Source organism: Rhea americana, unplaced genomic scaffold (assembly GCF_003343005.1).
Source record: "Rhea americana isolate MKP2758 unplaced genomic scaffold, rheAme1 scaffold_144, whole genome shotgun sequence".
Lineage (NCBI taxonomy): Eukaryota > Metazoa > Chordata > Aves > Rheiformes > Rheidae > Rhea > Rhea americana.
The window spans coordinates 1,178,758-1,204,425 of record NW_028185528.1 but is presented as its reverse complement, the minus strand read 5'-3'; the positions used below and the strand labels follow the sequence as shown (position 1 = coordinate 1,204,425).

General features: G+C 41.9%; 1 protein-coding gene across 4 annotated transcripts in view; it reads right to left on the bottom strand.

Annotated features, from left to right (window-relative positions):
* Positions 1-2,914: 2,914 nt before the first annotated feature.
* SLC25A24 (solute carrier family 25 member 24) overlaps positions 2,915-25,668 on the bottom strand; it is a 73,238-nt gene continuing 50,484 nt past the window's right edge. Inside the window, exons 11-13 of one of the 4 annotated variants that reach the window (XR_014895089.1) lie at positions 12,753-14,358; positions 7,899-7,995; positions 2,915-4,969 (exon numbers count right to left, since the gene is read on the bottom strand). The gene's annotated coding sequence lies outside the window, so the exon portion shown is untranslated. Of the gene's footprint in view, positions 4,970-7,898; positions 7,996-12,009; positions 14,359-25,668 lie in introns of those variants that run through there. The other 3 variants (XR_014895090.1, XR_014895091.1, XM_085299068.1) reach the window with 3 other exon arrangements.

Here is a 25,668-nt window from a genome sequence, read left to right as displayed (position 1 = left end):
TAAGATCCCCCCTCAGCCTTCTCTTCCCCAGGCTGAAGAGGCCCAGCTCTCGCAGCCGTTCCTCAGAGGGCAGGTGCTCCAGCCCTCTGATCGTCTTTGTAGCCCTACACTGGACTCTCTCCAGYAGCTCCATGTCTCTCKTGTACTGGGGAGCCCAGACCTGGGCACAGTACTCGAGAGGAGGCCTCCCCAGGGCTGAGKAGAGGGGCAGGATCACCTCCCTSSACCTGCTGGCAACAMTCTTCCTAATGCACCCCAGSAGACCATTGGCCTTCCTGGCCACAAGGGCACATTGCTGGCTCATGGCCAGCTTGATATCCGAGTTCCACATTTACACCTCAAAAGCCGTTATTTCCTTTGGATTTCTGAGGCAGTGCTGGAAATTTACCTTCTCAGAGCAATTAAAAAACAGATTGTCTTTGACAGTTTACAATTTTTTTTTTCTCTTCTATTGAGATGGTTTTTTTTGGAGTCACAAAGTTCTTTAAAGTACTATTAGAGTGTAATTCAGATAACAACAACAAAAATCCCGCAATCCATGGCAAGAAAGCCTTCCAGCAGCRAAACACCAACATGATTATTCAAAATAAAGGTCCAGGGCTATCCCCAGTTTTCATACCTCCTCCACTAAAAGTCTGACACTGCTTTCTGAGCTCACGGTAATCCCACAAATGCTACTAATAAATTTTAACATAAATAATATGGAAGTTCTGGAATTATATTTCAAAAAGTGAAGCCTAACAAGTGATTTATGCAATTCACTAATCTTAAAACGTTGCTTCGCATTGTTGGTTTGTTTTAAAAACAACTGCTATGCCTGCTATTTCAGACATTTTCCTGAACAGCAACTGCTACTAACGCAAGCAGGATCACGAACAAAGGTGTGCAGAGCATGCCACAGGACAGCCCACAGTTCGCCCAAAAAGCATGAGAAAATTCTGATGCTCAAAAAGTAAGCAGGATCCAGCTGTACCATCCATAGCACCTGTGCCATCTCCCAGCAGAGGAAGAGATTAGGTAGGTGTGACTCACTGCATGATTAGAAGGCAGAAGTGTTGCTCAAGGACYGCTGGGAACAGCCTTTTGTTAAACCATTGACAATGCCCGGTTTGGAGAGAACAGCACTTGCTTTTTCAGACCTCTGCTTGCCTTAGTTGGGCAGACACTTCCAGTTCTGACTGAATGAATGTTGAGCTCATGATGCTGTTTTTACAGGGCCAGCCTGTCAGAACAGAAATGCATTTTTAACAGAATRCAAACTCCAATTAGCAGTAAATGTTTTTGCTTGAATAAAAAGGATTCTAATTTCAAAGCATCAGTGGCAGTGAAGCTGAGCTTSAGCTCTTCAAAATATTTATTACATGGGAAAATATGACTTCAGCAGGAGTTGTCTGCCTTGGCCGTTCCTCCATCCCTGCTCTTATCAGGTCCCCTTCATACTCTGCCACTGCATCTATAGCAATTAATCATGAGACATAGCCATGCACTGGAACTCTATATTGCTGAATTGCTTTGGCCTGTGCCAGCTAGTATTCACCCCAGTTTCTAGGGCATTTCCAGCCGGTGGCGCTCCGGGGGCTGGTAGAGGTTACTCACCTGCATGCCCTGCTGTTGCCTCCACTCTACCTAGTGCTTACAGGTACACTCAGAGCCTATGCATCTCTCTGCATGGCTATTCCTCAGAAGAGAGGCGAGCCACCATTAACCAGCTCAATCCAAAAACGTAGTCATGGATAACAGGTGCCAGTACTTTCTCAGGGCAACAGTTCAGCTGAGAAGAGTTAAGCTCACAATATAAACACATGCTCAAAGAATCTGACTGCCTACAACTATGTCAAATGATAGGGAATTTAATTCCTTGGTTTAAATAAAAAGGGGTTGAATTAACCAAACTGCATTTTGATCATTTGAATATCATCATCTAACAAAATGAACATCAGAGTAGTTTGATCAAGAATGTAATAAAACACTYTCTCGTAGTAAGATAATTTGCATGACAAGTTAAACATGGAGTGGTAATTGAGTAAGAATTCAGTCATGCCCAAAAGATATCCTCTCTCAGATTGACAACAATAACACTGAAGGCAATGCAAAAGGCAGCACAAACCAAAAAAGAAACAGAAAAACATCTGAGCTACTTTATCCACATCCTAATTTCAGCTGCTTCCGGTCAGGACMAGGGATCTGCAATATAAAACGCTGGGGTGTCTTTGCAGAAATACAGAAAAGCAAGCATCTGTTATCTCACTCCGTTTCATCAACGGCAAAAATAGCACTTCAGGCGAGTTGCTCAAATAGATCAAGTCATTTTGCATGGTTTAAATGGAGCAATCCGATGCTGTTTAATCCAAACTTTATATTCAAAGAACATGTTTGCTTTAAAGGTATTGTTAGAAATTCTAAATAGCTTAAAAACCTACATTAAATTGTTTCTAAAAAGTCATAGGCTCTTATACTATGAGAACAAAATCTCATACAGAATACATACTTTTGTTCCTCTGCTGTATCCCATGTAATCTACTGAGTGACATTTCTCCAAACATGTTAAGATTATGTAGCTGGAGATACTGAAGAATACTAATCTGAATTTACTGAAAAGAAAAGAATAAAAGTCATACTGCCTATGCCTGCTTGTATTTGTTAAAATGACTTGAACTCGGTTTTGTGGGAAGTGTCCGACTACCCACACAGGTAGTTTAATAAATCCACTCTAAAACTTATTTTAGATTAATGTTTTTGTGTATCCTTATGGAGATGAATCCACTTATCTACATAAAGTATAGAAAATTTGCTCTCTACAAAGACTTATTTGACTGAGAGGAGGAAARGGGCAACAGATTCATGGCCAAAATTCGTAATTAGCACGGCCTTGCTAGGACAGAAGGCAGCTACCTTAGATGAGAGRTAGAAAAAAAAAGCTGCCAGAAGGAATTTTGTCATTTATCAGAAAGATCCGTACGTGATGATAGGACACTTTATCAATGCTATTTGCTTTCTAATAAGCCCATGGTTGCCCACATTCATGCAAAGTCAATAGGCTAGGCAGGTACAGCAGAAAATAAAATTTGTTCTATAAATACAGAACAACTTTGATTCTAGTTACATTAAAGTAGGTATAATATAACTYGCCTGGCACCAGCAAAATAAAAATAGGAATTTGTCTGTGGGTTCTTTCCACTRTCTCATTTTGCAATCCATTAGGAACAGGTGTTGCATCATGTCAGCTCATTGCCACTGAGTTTCATGAATATGTGCACATTTACTTTCTTCCTGTCTTACAGTACTTTTCCCAACCTCCTTCAACTTCCTATATTGTCCATGATCGCTTACTGTAAGAGGTTCAGTTTTTCCATTATTCCTAAATATGTTTTGCTTCAAGAGCTGCTTTTACATTGATTTATATTTTTGCTGTTAACACATGCAAAGCTTTTCTTTCATTTTCCTGATGATTATACTTTTAATGGCAAAAAAGTCACTTAAAAAAAAAACTCTGAAGCTTAAATATCAGATATTTCAAATGAACCAGCTGCTAAGTACTTAATGGAGTTTTTTTGCTATTTCTATCTTTGCCCTTTCCTCATACTCCAAAAATTGCTCTTAAATCTTTCTGATTGGAAGATGCTCTGGATTGAAAAATGGGCCAGTTTAAAAGTCACCTTAGTCCATCTCCATAATTTCATTAGCACAGACGAATTCGTGCACCTGACATCAGATCTCAGTTTAGATTGCTCAAAAGGTTCAATCTATTTCACATACATTTTTATTAACACATCATTACACCATTCACTGAAGTAGTTTTAGCTTCAGATTTTCATTAGAAGATCGGTAAAACCTCTGATTTACCATCCTGCAGTCAAAATGCTGCAAGGCAACTACATAATTAAAAAAAAAAAAAAAAAAAAAAAGGAACAGCAAGTCTGAAGGATGAAAACACACATGAAAATAGATTTTGCATTTTTTTTTCTCCTTTCTGGAGACAACTGTCTCCTCGCTGAAGATGACATCATAAATCTGTTTATTTTCTTTACTCTTTCCCTGTGCTACATCCTATAAAGGAGCAACTTCCAGCATCCTTTTTTGTTACTATTTAAAAAGAGAGACTCAGTTTGTTTTACAAGGGCAAATTTTCAAGTCATCTGAAATAACTGTATCCCCCACTGTCACCACAACTGCAGGGTTTAAATTACTTATATTGTTCAGAATTAAAAAAAAAAAAGAAATCAAAGCACACGTGTACACACATTCCTCTTCTTCAACTGCTATCAGAGCTGTAGCAGCGCCTGTGACTCCCCGTCATACCACCCTTTCGGATGAGGTGCTGAGCAAAGATAACAAAGCTGCTAGAGCTCTTTGCAAAAGAGCCTCTTTCATCACCACCTTTCCTTACTTGTTCCTTTGTTCACTGACAGGTTCATCAGTTCTGGTGCTTAAAGTTTTCCTGCCTTCTGCCTGTAGCATTTGAGTGTATTTTTGACTAATAGAAAGAAAGTGATGTAAGCAAAAGGGAAGAACTGTCTTCATTTGTGGGTTATAAAGGCCTGCGTGTTGGCTGAGCCAGCACGGCGCTAATGCTCAGCATGTCTCAATTAGACCCACTTGATTATGTTGGAAAGAAAATTCAGCTGCATGCAGTCTACGAGTGAATAGGGAATATGCAGTCTTGTGTCTCCACCATTTGTTTTTTCCTGCCCTTTGAAAACACAGAATAATATGACTCCTAGRCAGAGCTGCGCCTTGAGTCTGTCCTTTTCAGCGGCACGTGAGTGATAGGGAGGTGGCCAGCATCCAGCATTTCTTCGGTAGCCTGCTTATCTCACAGTCAAAGTCAATGAGGCTGGATCACTGACCAGAATTCTTCAATAATTTGTCTGCTATTGCGAATGAATATGAACATGAGACAGGATCCCTCAGACGCATCCGGCTGTATCCAGTAGCTGTCGGCTAGGGTTTCACAATGGCTTTGGGAGCTCTGCAAAGGAAAGTGAACACGCAGTGCTGTTCTAATAATTTGTTAATGTTATTGTTAAAAATCTTACACTATGAATCAGACAGACTTACTAAAAAATAGATAAGCATTCTAAAATGACAAATGGTGTCTGAATTTCAGCAAATAATTGTATTTTACTGTAAAAAAGTATTTCAAGTTTGCATGGAAAGGATCATAGACAAGTGCCCTACAATATAAAGGAAGCACTGAAAACAAAAACTGTAAGAAGCAAAATAATAAACTGGGAGGATACATAGAATTGAGTAGAACAGAAATCTATATCAAATTTACTTTTCAACAGAGACCTGAAAGATGCAGATAGACAACATGATAAATAAATGTATAAATAACTGTAAATTGAGAAAAAATCTAAGTGCTATTTGACACAGGGGAAAGAGCAATATTAAGGGCACCAAGATTCTATTTTTAGTATGAAATTTGCTGAATATGTACAATGMATTTGAATGGTTGAAAAAATCTATTGAGTAATGCTGGAAGCAAAGATCCATCCAAAACATTCAACATTAAAGTAAGACACTGAAGCAGTCAAACAGACTGCCTAGATCTAACAACTACCAAATAATGAACTTAAGCCATCAAAGCGATTCTCTGCCTCCCCTGCCAAAAATCTCCTGTCCACTTAAATCAACAGAAAATTATCAGACTTCACTGGGACCAGACTCTTCTGCTGGATTTCTAAAAAATGAGATATGGGCTGTACAGGAGTTTCACTATTCCTAAAGCCACTCAGAGAAAAGGAGCAGGCTGACAACATGCCATCTGTCTGAGGTGATCAAGCAGGGAAGTAACACTCCAGTCAGACAGCCTCTTGCCTTTTGCCAGTGTGCAGCCATGAAATTTATGGTAAGGCAGGAGAAAAGAAAGGAAGTTGTCATGTAGTAGTTTAGAAAACATGCATTTGAACCAAAATATCATAAAAAGGCTGGTGTCATAAGGATCCAAGCAATCTAAAACAGTAAGTAAAACCATAACTTTTCCTCATGTCTTACAAGGTCRAGTTCAATTTCTTATGAGTTTGTTGATGTCTCCAAGCAATATAGCYGTTTCCTAACCCTCCCCTTAATTTCTCTCAATTTCCTATCTTCCCCATAAACTTCCGTATGTTGTTCTCGACAGTCTGAAGATGTCTTTTAATGCAAAATCAGATTAGACAACCGGGTTACAAGACAGTGAAGATTCCTGTTTTGGCTCAAGATAACCAAGATATGAACGGGGAAAGGTTGGCAGGAAGTAAGCTCTGAGCAAGGAGAGCTTTGTGTTTTCATGGTTTATACAGAACCCACATTCAGGATAGTTTCCAGGAAGATTTTCCTGTGTCATTGGAAAAAGGGATCAAAAGCTGAAACTGTGACACTTGCAGGAAATACAAACAAGACCTTATGCAGCGCATAGAGTATTTGGAGACCAGGAAAAAAATCTTCACTAAAAAAAAAAAAAAAAACCCTCTACCAAAAATTCGGAAAAACTGAAAAGTGCCATGCATGAAATAGTCATTCACACAGTGAAAGAATATGCTACTATTTTTTAATCTACTAATTAACAAAGTTCTGATTAGTGTGTATACTTGATATTGCTTCCTAACGAAGCCAGACCTAGATTTCAGATCAGCAGAGCCTGAAGCATCAGGGGCCTTTCTGTTTAGTCCATAGGATCTGAATTTGCTYTAATGGGGAAAACTATGCTGGGTTAGGGCCTGAAACTAATAGGGGTCATGAACACTAGTTGGCAGCTTAGAGCATTACGCCATAGCAAGAGCSAGATACAAATTTTCAAAACTGGCCTCTGAACTTTGTGTCCTTTCATTTCTATAGGCTCTCTTTTAGACTTAGCGTGAAACCCTGCTCCCATGGTTGAAAAGAACATTTTTTATTATTATTATTTTGATAGAAACAAGATCTCTCTCCAATCCCTTAATTTTAATGCCTAGGATCTCCACTCCAGGTGGTGTCAGTGATATCTGTGGCTGCCAGTGCCCTGGCATATTAAGCTGGATATCCAAATTACAGAACCTGCTAAAATACTAGCTAGCAGTGCCTTGTCCCAAGTCATACCACAGATCATTGACTACAGGCAAGAAGCTGACAGAAAGAAATTATCTTCTAGCCATCAAGTCCAACCCACTARGCTGATATGAAAACTTCTCCAATCCTAGATGAGAAATATTACTCTTGAGATAAAACTACCCATGTGAACTGATGATTTAGAAACCAAAAGAGTTAGCTTCAGATCAACCATATAGATTAATGTCAGATCTGAGATATGCTGCTCTCCTTGTATTAGAAATAATGAGAGGCATCTGCCCGTTTAAAGCATTTGAGATTTATCCACCTTATAAAAGTACATAAAATGCCACATACAAGCATTATGGCCTTCATTAGCTCTCCCTCCATTGTGCTGACTCTGTAAGACCTTAATAAAGACAAAGAGCCATACTACTCTAAGAAGTTTCCCAATAATTCTTTTAGAGGTATGTTACACCTAAATAACAATAAACTGCTAACCTAACATTTATGGACAGTACAGGAGTTGCTGTAGTAGCAAGTTGTATTTACAGCTGAATTTTATATTCAGTGTTCCACCTGGCAAGCCCAAGTCTTGTCAAACTATTTCACWCTCCCACCTGTTCTGTTTTGCAGCATTATCTCCAAACTAAGGTTAACAGTGAAAGTTCATTACTGGCTGCATAAAATTTAACAGCTATTTCTTGCTTCCCAATAGGCCTGTACAGGCTGCAGGTGCTTAGCGAGCTGTCATCTCACCTACAGGAAAGTGAGGGATTGCCAGAGAGCAGCTCTTGGCCTCTGGTATACAACAGAAAAGAGACAATACCCTCTGATTAAGTTGCAAGTTATGCTGAAGGTATAGGGAGTATAATATGAACACAACTTACCTTAAAGAGCTTGCCAAGGTAATATGAACTCCAGTCCAGCAAAATAACTGTACCCCACAGAAATGATCACCCAAAGAYAGAAGCAGAGCAGATCTGTCTATTAAAAGGGATGGTATAATAGACAAAATTGAGAATAATTCCCACTACAAGTATCACTTAACATTCATCTCATTTTTATTCTTTCACATTTCCAGCAATCAGCTCTGCTTATATCACTACAACTTGGGCACAAGGTTCAAACAGAGAAAAGGAAGTTGGACTTAAAAACCGATTTAAAAAGTCAACCATTCTGTGATTCTATGAAAAACCTCTATGCTACACTAAAGTATTTGCCCTTGAGGGAAAAAAAATATGTGGATACCCACTTTACAAGACAGTCTTAAAATGCAAATACCTTAGGCATGATTTTAATTACAATAAATGCTGATATGATATGAAACCATAAATTTTCATATCCAAATTAGATAAGCTGAAGCAAAGTATTAAAAAAGGAATAGAAACATACCACTAACCAATAGGAAGAAACAAGCAGAAGCAGCACAAACTGGTTCACAAAAAGGCCATTCTGTTATCAAGAACTCAAGTGGAATCTGACACTACAATTATAAAAAGCTATTTTCCTTCACTCCAAGTCCAAATTTTGGAGAGTTATATCTAATAAAGCCACTCTCAAAGAACTGCAGGTAACCTGCTTTGGATTTACAAGTGGGACGTACATTACAAACACTGGTTGAATTACATTTTTTGATTTGTTGGCCTTTACTTCTCTTTTTCCCAGGGAGGTACCAAAGTGCAAGACAGAGTTTGTGCRAGGCCAGGCCAAAGGTCTCGAGTCAGAGAACACGAGCCATGACGGAGGAGCCAAATCCGAGAGCAGGCAGGAGCAGGAACCAAGTCTAAACAGACAGCAATACCAAGCAAACAGTCATAACCAAACGCACTGCTGACGAGCAGAGAAGTGGCTGAGAGGTGCACAGCTGTACCTGAGAGGCAAGGCAGATTACCAGTCCCCACCCCAGGCAGTCTTTAGTCTCCTAGGAGACTAAGCATTGCCAGGTGGTCCAGCTGCAGCGCTTAACTGCTGGGGAAGAGGTAACAGTATGTTAAACTGAACCTCTGCAARCATGACTCATATCCACTTTTGGACATCTCTGTTAGGTGTCTGCGTGAACAGAAATGGACTGGTTAGTGAATGTTTAGTTTTGATGCAAGTTTGCTAATGCAAGTTGTCCTCAGCTCAGGTGCAGGAGGCTCTGTTCTGTGTCCAGCCTCTTGGAAACCGTGAGGCTTGGTGGAAACAGCATTTACACCCAAGAAGTCACTTGATGAGCTGAATATTGTGCATGGTCTGCAGTCTTATCTCCGAGACAGAAGTTACTGCTGCCAACTCATCTTGCAATGATTTTAATTAAGCCTGTAGTTTAATCATGCCCTATTCATCTTCTATAACTGAAGCAGCACTAGATGTTACCTAACAGTTTCTAGTAATCAGCTTTCAAATACTGCAAGGCAACAAACAAATAGCAAAATAACATTCTTGTGCAAATATGAGGTACAAAAATTGTTAAGAAAACTTATGGGGCTGTATTTGAGGAACCAAGACAATAAAGAAGTTCTACAAATTCCTGAATAAATACAAAAGTAATCTTGTGATCATCATTCTGACATTTCATTTCATGTGAATTTCATTCACATGGTCATACTGCAAAGATGCTCACCAAAGTAGGATTAAACTGCTTGCCTGAACCCTCAGAGTGATTCAGACTGCATAATACATTGAAATACTGCAAATAAAAGGAAGGCACATATAGAGAGAGACTCTGCTGGTCTCACACAAAAGTTCCTAGTTGCATGAATCAGGATGATCAGCAAGTTTTCCTGAATTTGTTTGCTTTTGTATTTTGTCAAATCATCTTGTTATGGAAATCAAGGTTTTTGGTTTTCCTTCAAACTCTTTTGGTGTCATAAATGAAATTATACAAAGATTTGTACTGATCCAGTATTATTTAGAATTGTGTATACTACATTGATAATAATGCATTTAACAATACCAATCATGACATTTAATGCAGTAGAAAACAGCATAAATAATGATGACAATCATTAGTGAGTTGTTGTTTGCAGGTGGCACATATGCAGGAAGTTTGCTAGCAGCCTGAAAAGACAGCAGTACATTTCAACCACAAGAGCAGTAATCCCGTGCTGGTTTTGCACAGCCGATAAGGTGCCGTTCAGCGGCTGTTAACTTGGCCGTACACTGCCTCGGGATGCCGTTTCTGATCACGAGATCCCCTGCCATAGCTCGGAAACCCAGCTGAGTGCAGGAGTGAGAGTGGAAACTTGCAAAATCACTAATTTGAGAGGAAAGAGCACAAAATAAATGGAAATGCACAATGCCATACATACAGTACCGTTTTGCTCTGCAGTTAAAAAGATGAAATAAATATTTGCAAAGGTAGAACTCATGTATCACCATTTCCTCCAAAGTTATGGTGTAGAAAATGTTGAATTATATAGATCTAAGTAAATAAGCTTTATTTCCAGATAGGAACAACACTGGAAATGTTCAGCATGGCCTTTTACCCCTCCTTTAAAATGTTGCCTTTGCCACTGCTGGGCACAGAGTCGGCACCGCTCTGCTGCCACCAGCCTTCGCCCCAGCCTGCCCAGGACTGGCAGCATGCTACAGCCAGAGCAGGGGGTGTCCCCTCTCCGCCTGTTCCCCGCCAGCTCCTCACCATGACCCATCCAGCTCAATAATTTAGGGAGACAGTTTAGCAGACGGCAGCTTCAAATCGTGCTGGATTTTTCCTCACAGTGGTCTCTCCCTTGTGTTTGCTGCAAGCTGAGAGCGATACTCAGAGCCGAAAAGGATCAGTCTACTGTTGAGCCGAGTTCCCCTTCTGGATGTCACAGTTTTCAACAGCGAACACTTGAAAACACAGGGCTAATAAGGCTGGTGGAGCTTGTCCATCTGTTGCAACAATCTCTATGTAGGAAGCCCACATTTCCGTTTAATTTAGAATTAACTAGACTCTTTAAATATTTCTTGAGATATGAGAGGCATCATCTTCGTTTAAAATTGTGCTGGAATTTCAGGGGCCATGCAAACAGCAATCTTCATTTGCTCACCATTTCCAGGATAAGCTGCTCGTGCAATTTTCAAATAAATCTCAATCCACCCCTCAGCAGTCTCAACCAGCACGAGTGTTTCGAGGGGGAGGGAAGGCCTCTGGGAGGACACAGGGGCAAACTTGTTTAAGTGACACCTTCAAAGACACAGCAATTATGTGCTCCCTTCTCAGCTCTGTAATTGCGTTATGTTCAGGGCCCATTGCTAACGATGCATCTGTGTACGTTAAGGGCACTTACAGTTACTGAGATAAATTCATCCCTGGTGAAAAGTGCTAATTTCAATAGAGTATACTAGGCATGAATTTGAGTCATTATGTCCTTTTAAAATTAGCCTACTGGGATTAGTTACAGGAATGCAGTTAAGCTCATATCTAACAGTTAGCAAGATCAAGGCCACTGATGGACCACAATCACAACTGAGAAAAACAGAGGTACTAACCAGATGCCAATCAAACACACAAAAATGAATAGCAGTTATAGGTATCAACTGTTTGTAAGAGCAGATTCATATCTGGGCCTCAGAGACCTTAAACAATCTGGAAGATCAGCATAATGATTACTCTAAAAGGGAAAAATATGTTGTTAATATTTGTTCATATGATGATAAAATGGTAAAGAGATAGTAAAAAGTGTCAGTCTGAGGCATAATGAATCTTCCTGCTGTTGAATAATTAATGAAGAAAATCCTTACTCGTTATAGCCAGTGTAACTGTGTGACTGTTTGACTAGTCTCCACTTAATAAGGCTACGTGTATGTGAGCTCAGGTCAGCTGGTACAATCAGATCCTGTTTTCTGTTGCTTCCTGAAATACATTAGCATGCTCAGGGCTTATTCCTGTGATCCTCTCCCCTGCCCCAATCCCTGTCCACCCAGCAAAGCCGGCAGTGCTTAATCAAGCAGAGCTTTCAGAGAAAGCAATCAAAGCAGCCTGATTTAGCAGCACAGCCTTCACTGGAGAAATCTCCACCTCACTGAAGTCACCACGGGTTTTGACATTGACTCTGGCAGGGCAAACATCATATTCGGAGTTCTCCCTTTGAACGGGCTCATATCCTCCTCCTCCTTTACACTAGCTCAAAAAGGACTTTTCTTAGGAAGAATTTTATTTTTAGGTATTGGAATACATCAGTTCAAAATGTTCAAAAAATATTGAACTAAAAAACAAATCATGCATACAGTTCTAATTTCAGGGATATTTTAACGTTTATATTTCCTTATCATACTAACTGCCATGAACTAATAACATTATGTTSTTGTATGCATTTAATAATGGAAGGAGGATTTGGAGGTCTTGGAGGCTGGAAAAAAGAAAAAAGAGAGATGAAAAGAAAACTCAAAAAAAAAAAAAATGAGGAGGAGAAGGAGGCGGTCAGAGCTACACAGAAAAGATTACCCCCTAACCTATCACAAGCTGAAAGACACTCAGGAGGATAAAGTGCTGGGGCTGGTAGTGAAAGGAAATTTTAAACCACCAGATCAATATCTGGATGCAGTGAAAAAAGCAAGCGGAAAGCACGCAGAATCACTGAATACAAATGGCAGGGATCACTATTAGCGCTGCTCAAGAATGTCTAGATGAAAGCTTCAACTTCATACTTACTCTTAGTGAATGCACTTAGCTATGCTCTTTGTCATAAAAAAATTGGGTTGTTCAAGCCTGGCACTAACAGAAGCTCAGTGTAATTGTCAAATTCTCTGCATACTTAGAGATTTAAGACTTTAAAGTCTCCTTCATCCACACAAGCAGAAGAAAGGAAAGCCAGGCAGATGTGCACTGTGGATACAGAGTGGGGAACTGTCAGCTCTACTGAATGGTTTTAATACATTTTGCTTGTGCTGCCGCATCTCTAGCACTGCTGGGGCTTGCATTGCCATTAGCTGATGCCCTGTAGACAGGTCATCCAGTAGTTATCTGGGGAAAGATAATATTGGCTTGTGGGTGAGGAGAGCACCCTTGTGAGGAGTGTTCTTCCCTTACCGCTGGGGTCACGGTTAAGGTTCAGTGGAAAAAAATTGGTCTTTTACAACAAGACACTATTGCTTTTCACTATCTGTGCAAGGTGGCTATAGTAACCTGAGGGAATTCATCTGCCTTGACAGCATCAGAGTCAAGGCAAAAATGGAAGAGAGTGCAGCAGCCTTTAGCATTCACATCTTTCCACCTTGTTGTTTGGCTGTATGAGCTTAGCAGTGTTGACAAGGAGCCCACTGAGACTGGTAAAAGTCAGTGCAGCTTGTGTTACTACATTCAGCTCAAGCTCTTGCTATGTTAAAGGTTTTTAGCAAGAAAAATAAAAGTTAAAGTCATTCACGTTCATGCAGAGTGGGCAAATCAAAACCAGACCTSTCTGATGCCTCTCTGTGGTACCGGTCCCTGTACCATTCAGCTCCCCGATCAGCACCTGAAATTKGTGGGGCGTAGTAGCAACATGAGACCAGTCAGTTTGCTTTAGCTTGTCAATAGAACAGTGCACATTGCTGGGTCTGAGTAATAAAATGCTGTCTGACAAAATGCAGCTTCCAAGTGTCCYGTTATGTTCACCTTAGTTTCCTCAACTGATGACAAAAAATTATTTCACAYCAGTGGGTCTTTCATTCACTTTTGTGCATGCAGGTGACTTTCACCACTGCAAAACTCTAACATGACAATATGAGCACTAAATACTCTAAATCTTTACTTYGGAAGTTTTAGCTTCAGCCATTCGTTAGAACAGTGTAACAGTTCTTTCCTGTTAGCTGTCCTGAGCCAGTTCCTGCCTGAAATCAAATGTGAAATCTTTTCTTGGAGGTTGCATGCAGGTAGATTTCTTTACATRTGCTGAGTAAATAGCTTAAGGAAAGGAAACAAACTCCAAGTCTTGTCAGTGATTTGATCATGCTATTCAGTGTTTGCCAGAGTCTCTCATCTTTCTATAAAATAAGGTATTTCTTAATGTCCTATAATCAGAGTAAAYTTTCTCCAGAGAAATCCCAAAGCTGGCAATCAGCATTCACTTAAAAGACATAGCCAGATAAACGAAGGACAGCTGACACAGGTAATTCTGAGCAACACAGGCACAAAACATATAGCTGTATCAGTCTCCGTGAAATACCAGGGCATTTGTTCTAGCTTGACTGCCTTCAACCCTCTGCAAGGAAAAGCATATGATGTAACTGTGCTGCAGGTTTGCAGAAGTAAAACATTCTTTAAATAAAATGTGTCTAAGTATAAGATTTCCTCTGGCAGGATGTGCATTCTAGAGGATCTGGAAGGCTCCCGGGCCATTTTCAGGGTGTAGAGGTAGCTGAGCCATCACTCGCTGAACAAACATCACCTGCCAGGTCCTAAATTCCAGGAATAAAAAGACTTGTTAGATACAAAGTCAAGACAATCATTGCTCAGGACCAAGCTGCAAAGGATGAAATAATACCAAGGGCAAACCTGGCCCTCCACATAATGTGCTTTAGGTGTGAATCTACAATAATGCTTTTGCAGGTGAACTATCAGCAGGCTTCTTAGGCTTCACTGGGATTGTCACAGTAGAGAGTTTTGCTTATAGAACAAAGTTTGTCTTGGAAATAAAGAAAAGACTATCTGAACACATAAAATTCCAGATTTTATGTCTGGAATTAGCAGCGTTATTATTAGCTTCAAAATTTGTTAGGTACTGCTCAACTCCCCAGCTTAATTTTTTGCTTATTTTTTCAGAAGGCCAAACAGATAGCAGCAGGTCCTAGCTGTGACAGTTTCCATTCTCATCTGATGACTTTTTCCAATCTAAGTGGAAACTGAAAACCTATGGCCAAAAATGATAAGAAACTGTCCTTAAAATATGTGTATTTTAGGGACAGTTACCTGCCCTATTTTCTGTCTGTATTTGTATAAACAGRAACTGGCCAATCAGTTCTTGGCCTTCTTCAAACTAATGAATATTTCAGACCAATAAAAGAAACAAGGAAGAAAATTGAATTTCATACAAGTGAATGAAAAATATTTTTATTTATGTATACATGGATACAAATATATATATTTTTTWAAAAAGAGATTTCAGTCCTGCTTCTTACACTGCTCAATATGAATTTCAAGCACTGATCTCAYAGRTGCCTCTGCAAATCTCTGCATTTATGTATGCAATTCTACATAACTCAAATTAATAAAATGTGTGCTCTCTGAAGAGCAAATCTTTAAGTCAATTAATGATTTGGATCAGGCTTCAGAGGAATTGGAACTGACTCCTAAACACAGTGGATGACAATCACCAGTCACTTATTTAAAAATAGAAGAGCAAAAACAAGCCTAGGACTTCTCAAAAAATCAAAGGAGAAGCAGATGTAGAAACCTCTGGAAAAGGCTGTGGAGGAGGAAGATTTTAAAGCGCAAAACAAGTATATCGAGTCCTAGTAAAATGCTAGTTGGATGATCAAAAATTAAAATAATTCTTCTAAGAAAAAATATGTATTTGAAAATCAAATGTATTTAAATGCAAAGTCTGGCAATGAATTCAGAGAAAAGGTTTGCCCCTTATCTATTAAAATACAGGAAGTTTTTTCTAGTAAGTGACACCATCCTTCCTCAACCAAATTGACAGGGGACCCAARGACATTTTTGTCCTTTTGTATGCAAGCTGACCACATCTTTGACACATGATCTGCTCAAAGCACGAGTGACAGCCTATTTCCCCCTCCTGCTCATCATCTGTGTTCAGTACATTCCCGGCATTGTTCAGCCCTGCCAAGTATAACTTTAAGTATGAGACAGAGATCCCTTTCCCTTTTTTTGGAGATGTCTTCAGCWCAGAAAACCTGTTACCTCAGTAGAAAGAAGAACTATAAACCCAGGTAATACCCTGCAACCAAATGTTGGCACAAACTTCACAAGAAATTTTCAGTCACGGTGCCAGGGATTTCTCAAAGAGCCATTAAAGCAGCTACAAGCTGCCCTTTCTCCGTGGTGACAGCTCATACTTTTGAAGTGTTGTGCAAACCAATGAGTGGAGGGTTTTGTTCMCTTCTATTTGCCAATGTTATTTACTATGTCAAAGAAAGAATTACAAGTCTTGAAAAGGTAGCACTGGTAGCACCGAAGGTCTCAGAGGCTGTCAAACCAGAACTGATGTTTTACTCGGAATTTGCACCAGCACAAACAATTACAGAAAACACGAGTCAGTAGAGAATCAGGCTCTTTGATAAAAAGAATGCTCAAAAATTAGGAAGAATTGGTGATCTGTGTTGAATTTCACGAGGTTGTCACTTTTATTGCCATCGCTAGCATTGTGGGGTATTTAAATTCATCTATAGGTGAATTAAAGGAAGTGCATTTTGGCTCACTTTATGTTAGCCATCATCAGAAGCTGATTAAGTGTAAGAAGTGGCAGGTACGGCTGCAAAGGAGAAGGGAATTATGTTTATATTTTCGGCAGAGAAATAACTGAGGAAGATAACAGCTTGCAGGAGGAGGGATGCATGATGCTTCTTCATAAGCTATTTTGATAATTTTTCTAGCTATACTTCTTCCTAGACTCAATATACTATGATACAGTAGTGTATATATGTGCAATTTATCCTGTGATACTGAATTGTTCTCCTTTTACRGACTCAAACATGATCATTTTTACAAACAGACATTATCCTTTTAAATTTCTTGGTATCAGTATAAATGACGATGAAGTGTTAACTTGGAAATGTGTCTATTACCCAATAGCTTCTGCCTTTGAACGCAAGCTTTACATAGCCCCAGAAGACACATATTTATATTTACTTCACAATTATACCCACTGGACTATTTCAACTATTAATATAATAATGATGCACACTTTAGTGCAGGGATGGAGCAATTTCCTTAAACGACGAGGTACTCCATGTCTGTAAAACCCTCTTCAGCTCATGTCCCTAGGGCTTGTTTATACGCCTCTCGGTCTCAACTTGCAGATCCATAGAGAGCAATTTTCTTTTTACTTCGAGGAAATTGCACTGGTAAAGAAATGGCCCCAAAGTTGTTGGTTCTTCTATGTCTGGAAATTCTGTTATGATTATTTATAAAATGCTAAGTAGTATGTGGTGCTTTTCACAAGAAGCTGGTACTACTGCCACCCCGAGAAGCTGGCGAACACAGAAAGCGTGAAATACGTGAGTKTTTAAGGCAGGAGCAATCCTGCTCTGTACTGTCAGTTAGCAAAACTATCTTAAACGTTATTATTATGCTGCCTGCTCTGAGGGTTCCTCTTACTCATCTTCTCAGCCACTGCACACAGACTTTCACCCTCTTCTTGAMTGAACCCCATAACAGAGATTTGCTTTCATCACTGACAAGAACGGAAGCTATAAATGCTAGCGCAGAAGTTCTCTCAGTCTTGGTATTAGGTATAACATCTCTCTACCACAGAAATGTCACTTATGCATTTTTCACACATGGAAAAATTCACCGCTTGAATGAATGTATGAAACTGCTTGAACGTAACATTGGYTTGATTCCTGACCTTGCACAGGGAGGGATAATGACACACAACACCAACTGCAGGGTACATTCGGACAAAGTGACAACCCGGCTCTGTCGCTGAGAAGCTTTGCATCGTTACACCATTTTTAATGCGAGTAGTACTGATCTCTCCAGCAACGATCTCTCCAGCAATGCACCGCCACATAACCTCATGTCAGTTGACATGAATTCTGGTTTCTCCCATACTTTCTCTGCAGTTCCATTGAGAGGTTAAGCAGCAACACCTGCCTAYGTTCTAAGTGTGCTCCTGACCATGGAAAACAAAACATAAACACAGGAAGCAGTTTTTCTTATGCTAACTCTATAGGGAACTAGGGTTGAAGCATCCCTAAAACTTAACAGAAGGTAAGCAAAAGTAAGCAAACAAAAAGTAACACTTGTAAATCTAGTAAAAAGGACTAGCTAAACATACATATAATAATGATATCTTACAGGAAAAAAAACTCCTTTGTACTCAAGAAATAACACRATTTAAAATTATTTTGAGAAGTGACCATCTGCTAATAGATGAACTGCATATTTAGGACTTTAAACACAGAGAYTGAAAGTGAGAAATATGCTGAAATGGTTGGGGAATGTAAATTCTTGTTTAATTGACACTGTATGGGCTGCCAGGAATAATTAACTACTAATAATTAAGACTACATTTAACCACTCTGGCAGCATTTCCCTTTCAGATGCAGATCGTTGTGCCAAAGCTCACCCTCTCTGAAGCAACTCCCTATTTCCAGTGCTTTCAGGGAAGATATGGAGCTGTGAGATGCGTGAATTGGTTTCCATGGAATAACCACAACCAATGTATGTACCAGGGCAGTGAAAAGTGAAATTCTCCACTATAAAGTACAGTGTCATTGTGAAAACTGTTTTCAGATAATCTGGTGAAAACAGACTAAATGAAACAGTCAGGTTTAACAYTTTCTTCTTTGTTTTGGTGTATGAGATCAGTTTGAATTCACAYGCTCAGTTCAGGAAGAAAAGCAAATTGAAAAGCTACCCTGCTGAGTGATGAAGGGTAAGTACTGCAAACCCTATTTTGGGTATTCGATAACTTGGTTTCAKGGAATATAAACAGACCAATGACCTTTTTGGATCAGACCAAAGGATCGTCTAGCCCAATTTCCTGTCTCTTAAAATTGCTGGAGGGAAAGAGCACAAGAAATGAGTATAAACTTGTTACCTGCCAATTTCATTTTAACACCCTCCTGCCAGTTCTTTTTCTGCCAGAAGTGTGGGTGTCTAGAATAGGGCTTAATTCTGTTACATTAAGAAATGAGAAAAAAAATGAAACAAATAACTGAAAAGGAAACAGAATCCAACCAATGTGACCCAAAGTCTTCTGTCCTAATAACTGGGTAAAAGGAGCTGCCCATATCCAAACCTGCCAAAGATGTTGCATTTGGGTCTAGAGGTGTAATTAGTGCATTCCTAAAATGTGAAGGCTGATCTGGATGGGGGACATGGGCAGAAATGATAATCCAGATAGCTCAGCAGCAGCTTCCTCATGGCGCAGTCTCAGCAACAGGTTAGACCCAGCAGCAGCAATTCACAGGAGAAAACTGGACTGCCAGGCRTGGTGGCAAGACCTAGCCTAGTTACTAGATTATCACTTAGTTTTGTTTTCTACAACAGGAAAACATAACTCCAAACTCATCYCTGTTAGCTCGCAACCCCCAACCTTGTCCCATGTACAACCTCAGCTTCTTCTTCCCCTAACATGTAATTAAAGAGAAATAAAAAGAGCACAAGGAAAGCTTGTAAAAGCCAAAATAGTGTCACTCGACACATAGTTGCATTCACATTAATTACCAAGGTATTTTTTTGCAGGAGATAGAATGGGGCTTCTCTACTATTGTTGTTGTTGTGTGACCAAAAATAGTGCAAAGCTCATACCTGGACAAAGCATGCAACTGTTATTCAAAATATAATGAAGAAAAAAAATATTCCTAGTAAAGACAATCTTGCTCGAGACAAGAAAATTTATATTTTAACCCATAGTGAGTGGAGAAAAGGCCACGGGTGAAAAAACTTGTTGTCTAAGCTTCTAAGGAGCAACCATAACGCAGCAAGAATTTTACATTACTTTAGCATTGCATTTCAGAAATATTTTGAAATCCAGAACAAACCATCCCCACACAGARGGAAAATTTGTTTTTGTGGTTAAGACTAAACTGGAAATTCAAGACACATTTTAATTTCTAGTCTACATGCCTTGGGAGTAATTTGATTCTCTGTATCCAAGTTCCTGATCTATAAAATAAGGCTTAAAATATTACTTTTTAAAAAAGATGTTGCTTTTTAGATTATTAGAGCAGGYATGACAATTTACTCTCTCTTAGGTACAACACTCAGGATAAAGATGCTATAATCTCAGATGGGCAAGCCTATATWAAAAACGTATTTATTTCTTAAGATTCCAGTTTTAACCTAATTTTATGGCTCATCATGTATTGCTTAAGATGCACTGACTTAATGGAAAGACAATAATAGCATTGTATCCATGTTTCTCATAGAATAATATCCCTTGGAAGAAAAACTTGGAAGAAAAATTTCACAGAATAGCTGTGAAAGTGAAAGAACTGAAATAGCTGAAATKGGCTTCTAAGCCTTGCACAGACACCGCCACCAACTTCAGTTCCTCCCCCCTACACCCATGATTTGCAGAGCTGAACTTTTGCTCTGAGCTGCTCCATCAGCAGGTCCTGCCACAGTTGCTCCTTCCCTCCYGCCAGGCCCCCAAGAGCGCCGGCTSTGCTCCGCTCCTCGCCTGCCTCCGAGGGGGACCCACCACCCTGCAGGAGGACACTTGGCCACTGAGGAGCTGCTGCTCTAGATCCCATCGCCTATGAAAATGCRACTCTGGGAACTCGCTGGCAGCCCAAGCGTTTCCGTTCCCACGGACTCCGGCACTGCGTGGCGTGCTGCAAGCAACRCCGCCACCACGCACCCGGAGCTCCRCTCGCCCCTCGTTGCAGCGAGGAGCCCCAGCACCAGCACTTGCTTCCCCAGCTCCAGCCCCACCGCAGCCCTCGCCCAGCTGAGTCAGGAGGGAACCGGGCCTGGAAACCACGCTTTTTCCCAAAAACCAGCCAGACTGGTTCCCTCCCTGGCACACACCCTTTCCAGGCTCACTTCTATTCTTCAAACAAATGTAGGCAAAACTCCTGCCCACCACAGCCCGCTTCAGCTTCCCATCRCTCGCCCTGCTCCAGGCGGGCTTTCTGCAGTTCCCCTTACAGGAACCTCTGGTTTAATTGTATGTGGCTTGCTCATCTAGACTTTAACAGGGTGGCCCAAGGACACCCGACTCCATAGGATGGCCACAGTGTTTACCGCTCTCCCAAATAGTAACTCCATATGAGCTGAGCTTGAACCGGCTGCCAGAAGCATAGGTGATGGTTCCTGTTCCCCTCTGGATTAAATAGGAAGACTTTAGTGTTTCCAGATTGCTTTCAGTAGCTGACTGCTGACCTAGCCTGTCCTCTTGATCTGTTAAATCCCCTCCAGCAATTTCTAGAGACAGTCCTGATTCTACCTCCAAATTAATCTGTCCATTCAGAGTCAAAACTGGATCCCAAGCCCAGATTTCATATATATGCAAAATACGCTAATCAGTTCTTATAACAAGAGCTGCAGAGTCCCAGCGGGCTGGCAGTACGCACCGGGCAGTAATTCAGACAGACACTGCCAGCTTACCATGATAAAGGATGGCCRCACGGCAAAGGCAAACACATCCCRAAGAGACTGCAGTGCAGCCTGCATCCCTACAGACCCATGAGTCATGCGGATTTAGAAAATGCTTTATAAATGCTAGTAATGGCAGGCAACCATTTTAATTAGATATGGCCTAATTAAAAAAGAATAGAAGCTTTAATGGTTCATGCCTCCCCAGCGTGCACTAGTGATCCCTGCCGTTTGGCAAACAGGAGAAACGTCTGTATTATTTAATAAGCATAATGTTAGCAGCAGGGCTTCAACACCGGATGCAGCGCAGAGCTCTGGCTCCCCAGCCAAAATGTGGCCGGGTCGGCACATGGGCGTGCAGTGGGGAGCTCACAGGCATTTCAGATCTCTAACCAAGATCTCAAAACGTCTCTAAATGCCACAGTGCATGTGAGGAACAGACTAAACCTGGGTGCTCACTAAGCTGTAAGCAGGAAATGGGCAGATCAACTCAGATACAGCAAAAATTGGCTAAAGGCTCCAAAGCAAAATGCCCCAGTTGACCAGCGCCTGCAAGGGCCCAGGGCGAAGCAGGGAGCCCCTCGGCGCACGCCAGCCCCACGCCTGCCGTCCCGCCGGTGCACCCGGGCGAAGCCGAGGCGCGGCGCTGAGCGCTGCCGTGACCGGCACCAGCGGCGCGGTCGGTCCCCGCTCGTCGCGCGCTAGGGGCTCGGGCCCCCGGCCGCGGGGAGAGGAAGCCACCGCGAGAAAAGCAGGGCCCGCGGCGCTGCTGCTCCCGTCACACCCAGGCAGCAGCGGCAATCGGAGCCAGCGAGCTCCGAGAACGCTGTGCGTTTCTGCTGTTTCCTGTGTTTTTCACAGGAACGGGTAACGCCATAAAGATGTCAGGTGGGAGCACGTTCCCGTGGTCGCATTAAAACAGCAAAAGCTTCTCCTGGAGCGGCCGTGGGAGAGCGGCACCTGGGGAAGGCGCCGGCTGCTGTCCCGCTGCCCCTCGCTGCCCACGCGCCCGCTGCTCCGGCGGGGCAAGGACGCGGGCGAAGCGCAGCTGGCCGGCACGGCTCGCTGGCGCCGCCGCTCCTGCGCCAATGCGCTGGGAGGAAACATGACGTGGGGAGCGGGCAGGCCCGCCGGCTGCTGAGCGCGTTTGCTTCGCGCTGCCGGGTCGGGAGACGCCAGCCGGGCAGCACCACGCTGCGTTCAGAGTTTCGGTTCCTACAAAGTTCCCCACAGCTGATTTCACGCTCCCGGAGGCAAGTGCTTTCTTCCAAAGTCAGGCTTACTTTGGCTGGGATAGAGATAGTATCCTGTGTCTACTCAGCAGTTTCTATGCTGGCTACTCTTCCCAGAAAGTTTGGTTATCTGAGTAGAAATTTCTGCAGCGAGAGGCCACAACAGACACCCAGCGCTGAAGAAACCCCGGGCGCTGGCACACGCTGTTCAGACTACCGGGTTTCAGCATTGGATGTCTGTCCAGATCAAGCCCTCCCGAATTATTGCCCTCRCCTGCCAGTTACTGTCATACACTAAAAATTCCTCCAGCGGCAAACAGCCCTTGTCCACATAGGCAAGGAAAAGCTCTCCGACTCTGGCGTCAGTATTTCTGCCACGAATCAGTACTACGTATACATAGCTCTGTACTGATTTGCCTCACACTAGATCATGCTGGGAGACAATTTACATTAAAAAAAAAACATTTCTATGAGCGGTGCTCACTTTCTAAGTGCAGAATACAACTGGCCACACATTTAAGTTCAAAGAGATACCTAAGTCTTGTTAAAGACAGTAGGAAATCTTCTGCCAGCTCCAAACTTTACATTCAAAACATGCACAATAAAACTCCAGCAGTTTCTATCACTATCTCATTATCATAACTCCAACTTTAGCAGCAAAAGGTTGTTTTTTCTTATCATTTTTGGCTTATTCCAACCCTTGCTGAGGTTGTTAGAAATCATTCCTTTGACTTGAAACGGAAAAAGGAGTTTTGAAATAGAACTCTTTGAGTATGTTGCCCAAATTTCATCATTTCCTTTATTTAGTGAAGCGCATACATTCATCTACTTTTCAATAACAGAGAATCAGATGATACTTAGTCATCTGTTGCTCAAGGCTCTGTGTAGATGTTATACAATGGGCACAATCAGTCATCGGGAATATTGCCCTGCCATCCAAGTCTGCTCATTTCCTTTTCCCGTGGGTAGACAGACAGACTCAGTGTACACGCAAGCGTCCCAAGCTGCTCTCTGCCGCGGTCCCAACTTCTCCACTGTTTGTGCTCTCACCAAGAGCGGCGCCAAGCGCCAGAGCATCAGGACGCGGCACCACGTGCCGACCCGCAGCGGTGAGCGGCCTCGGAGAGCTCGGCCTGCCGGGCGCGATGCGGGAGCCGAGCGCAGCGCGGCTGGCACGGGAAGAGGCAGGGCTGGGCAGAGCACAGAAGAGCTGCAGAAGCCYGGGCTCGCTCCTGGCCCAGCTGCAAGCGCACTGGACAGAGCCAGTTTCTAAACGAGGACCAGGAAGGTAGGACGATGGGTCAAGGAACTTTGACACGGGTTTTTCTTCTCCTCAGGTAATGGAGCAGTACAGAGAACAGCTGGAAGGACCTGGAAGGAAAAGGAGTAGTGGCAGGAGCCAACAGCTCTTTAAACTCAATATTTTGCATTTTTTAAAAGCAATTGAAGGAATGGATTTTTGCAAAGAGATTTTTTTCAGACTCTGTTTCAGAAAACTCTCTCAGCAAACTCTGTCCAACAGAAGCATATTCGTACTATTGCTCCATGTCCCTGCCTCCCCTCAGTCGCAGACCTGGTGCTGAGCTGCTGCTCTGCCTCACAGGGAGCTGCAGGATATATCGTGCTTGGGACCTACAGCCTTGACCCACATTTTCCACTACGTGCAGGCACATAAGCTGTATGGCATTTGGGCAAACGCAGTTTGTTGCTTTGTCTTCAGGTTACAAGTTTCATGAACGGCAGTAGAGCAGAGACACATGCCTACGCATGCTCCTCACGCACTTCGGTTGTGCCAGCCAGCCAGTAACTTAACGGGCCGAGAAGCTCTAGTGTTTGTCCAGACGACTGCAGCTGCCCACAGGGCTTGTTCTGACAGCAAAAGCTCGTTGCCAGGAGAGTGTCCATATCCCATCTATACATCCACACTCACGCTAAATCAGGCAAAGCTTATCATTCTATGTGACTGTCCCTAGTATTTCCTTCCACAACTTCATTTGTCTTCAGTCTGTCTTCTTTGATGCCAATTCTCCTCTCTCTGTGATATCCCCGGCAGGATATAAAGTTGTATCCACCACCATTAATCAGCAGGCACGTTGTTCTGGCCAGCCGCTCGCCTGGGCACACTAGTTCTTTCCCTCATTTATTATCTCACCTCATGCCAGTTCTCCAGGGATTCCCATAATTGCTGGCAGTTTCTAGTGATTTCTTTGTGGCCCAGTTTGCCAAGCTGCCAGTCAGTGTAGGGACAGATGCTTGTCTCCTTTTACAAAAGGGGCGGCAGCAGCAAGAGCACTGACTTTCCAGGAGGCCTGCACAGCTCCTTTATTCCGATACAGACACCTTCAAAGTCTGAATTATCATCCTAAAAAATACTGTATTATTAAAATAGTTTTAAAATTATTTACACCTCAAAGAGTTGTTTAAATAATACATAAGCCTATGATAGTAATTTTTTGAAATCACTAATTTACAGGTGTATCCACATAAAAATGTAATTATACTCTTTTTATATTCATTTATTCTCATCTGAGTTCTCTATGGCTATCTGTCAGGATCCTGTCAGCACTATAAAACGCTGACCACGCTTAATGTCCAAGTTAGCTACGTCCAAGCAGTTACCAAATGCACACATCAAGCGCTGCGCATTTCCTACTGTCAGCACCATTTGCTTAATGCATGACAGACAAATGGACTGATTTAGGCTTTTCCTGCTGATCTTATTTCCCAGAGAGTGGAGGCGTATGTTCCTGAATCCATCAAGTGAAATACAGATGAAATGATAAGGTTACCAATTGAAAACAAAGGCGCTATTGCAAACCGGCAGCACTGCACCTTTGGAATTACACAGGGATGACAGAAGGTTCTCAGAAGCTAACTCAGTTAGGAAGCAACACTGAAATGCTGCTACCAACACAGCTGGGCCTGCAAAAGTTTATTAAAGCTCCTTAATCTGGGCTACTGTATGCCATCCTTAACTAGGCTAAGTATTACTACACTTTGCATTAAAGTCAATGAGATGACTTATGTATGCATCAGATGGAGTAAAGGTGGAGGATTATGAATGCTAACACTTATGAGAATAAGCTGACAAATACGTTCCCACTCTCTATTTGTTATCATAGTATCTTTAGCAACTACTTGCCAGAATTATTCCATGTATTGGGAGCTACCTCATCACAGCAATCGCCTTTGGCTTAAGAGGATCTTCAGCTYTGAATTTTGTATTAACTAGTCCTGACTGGCCAA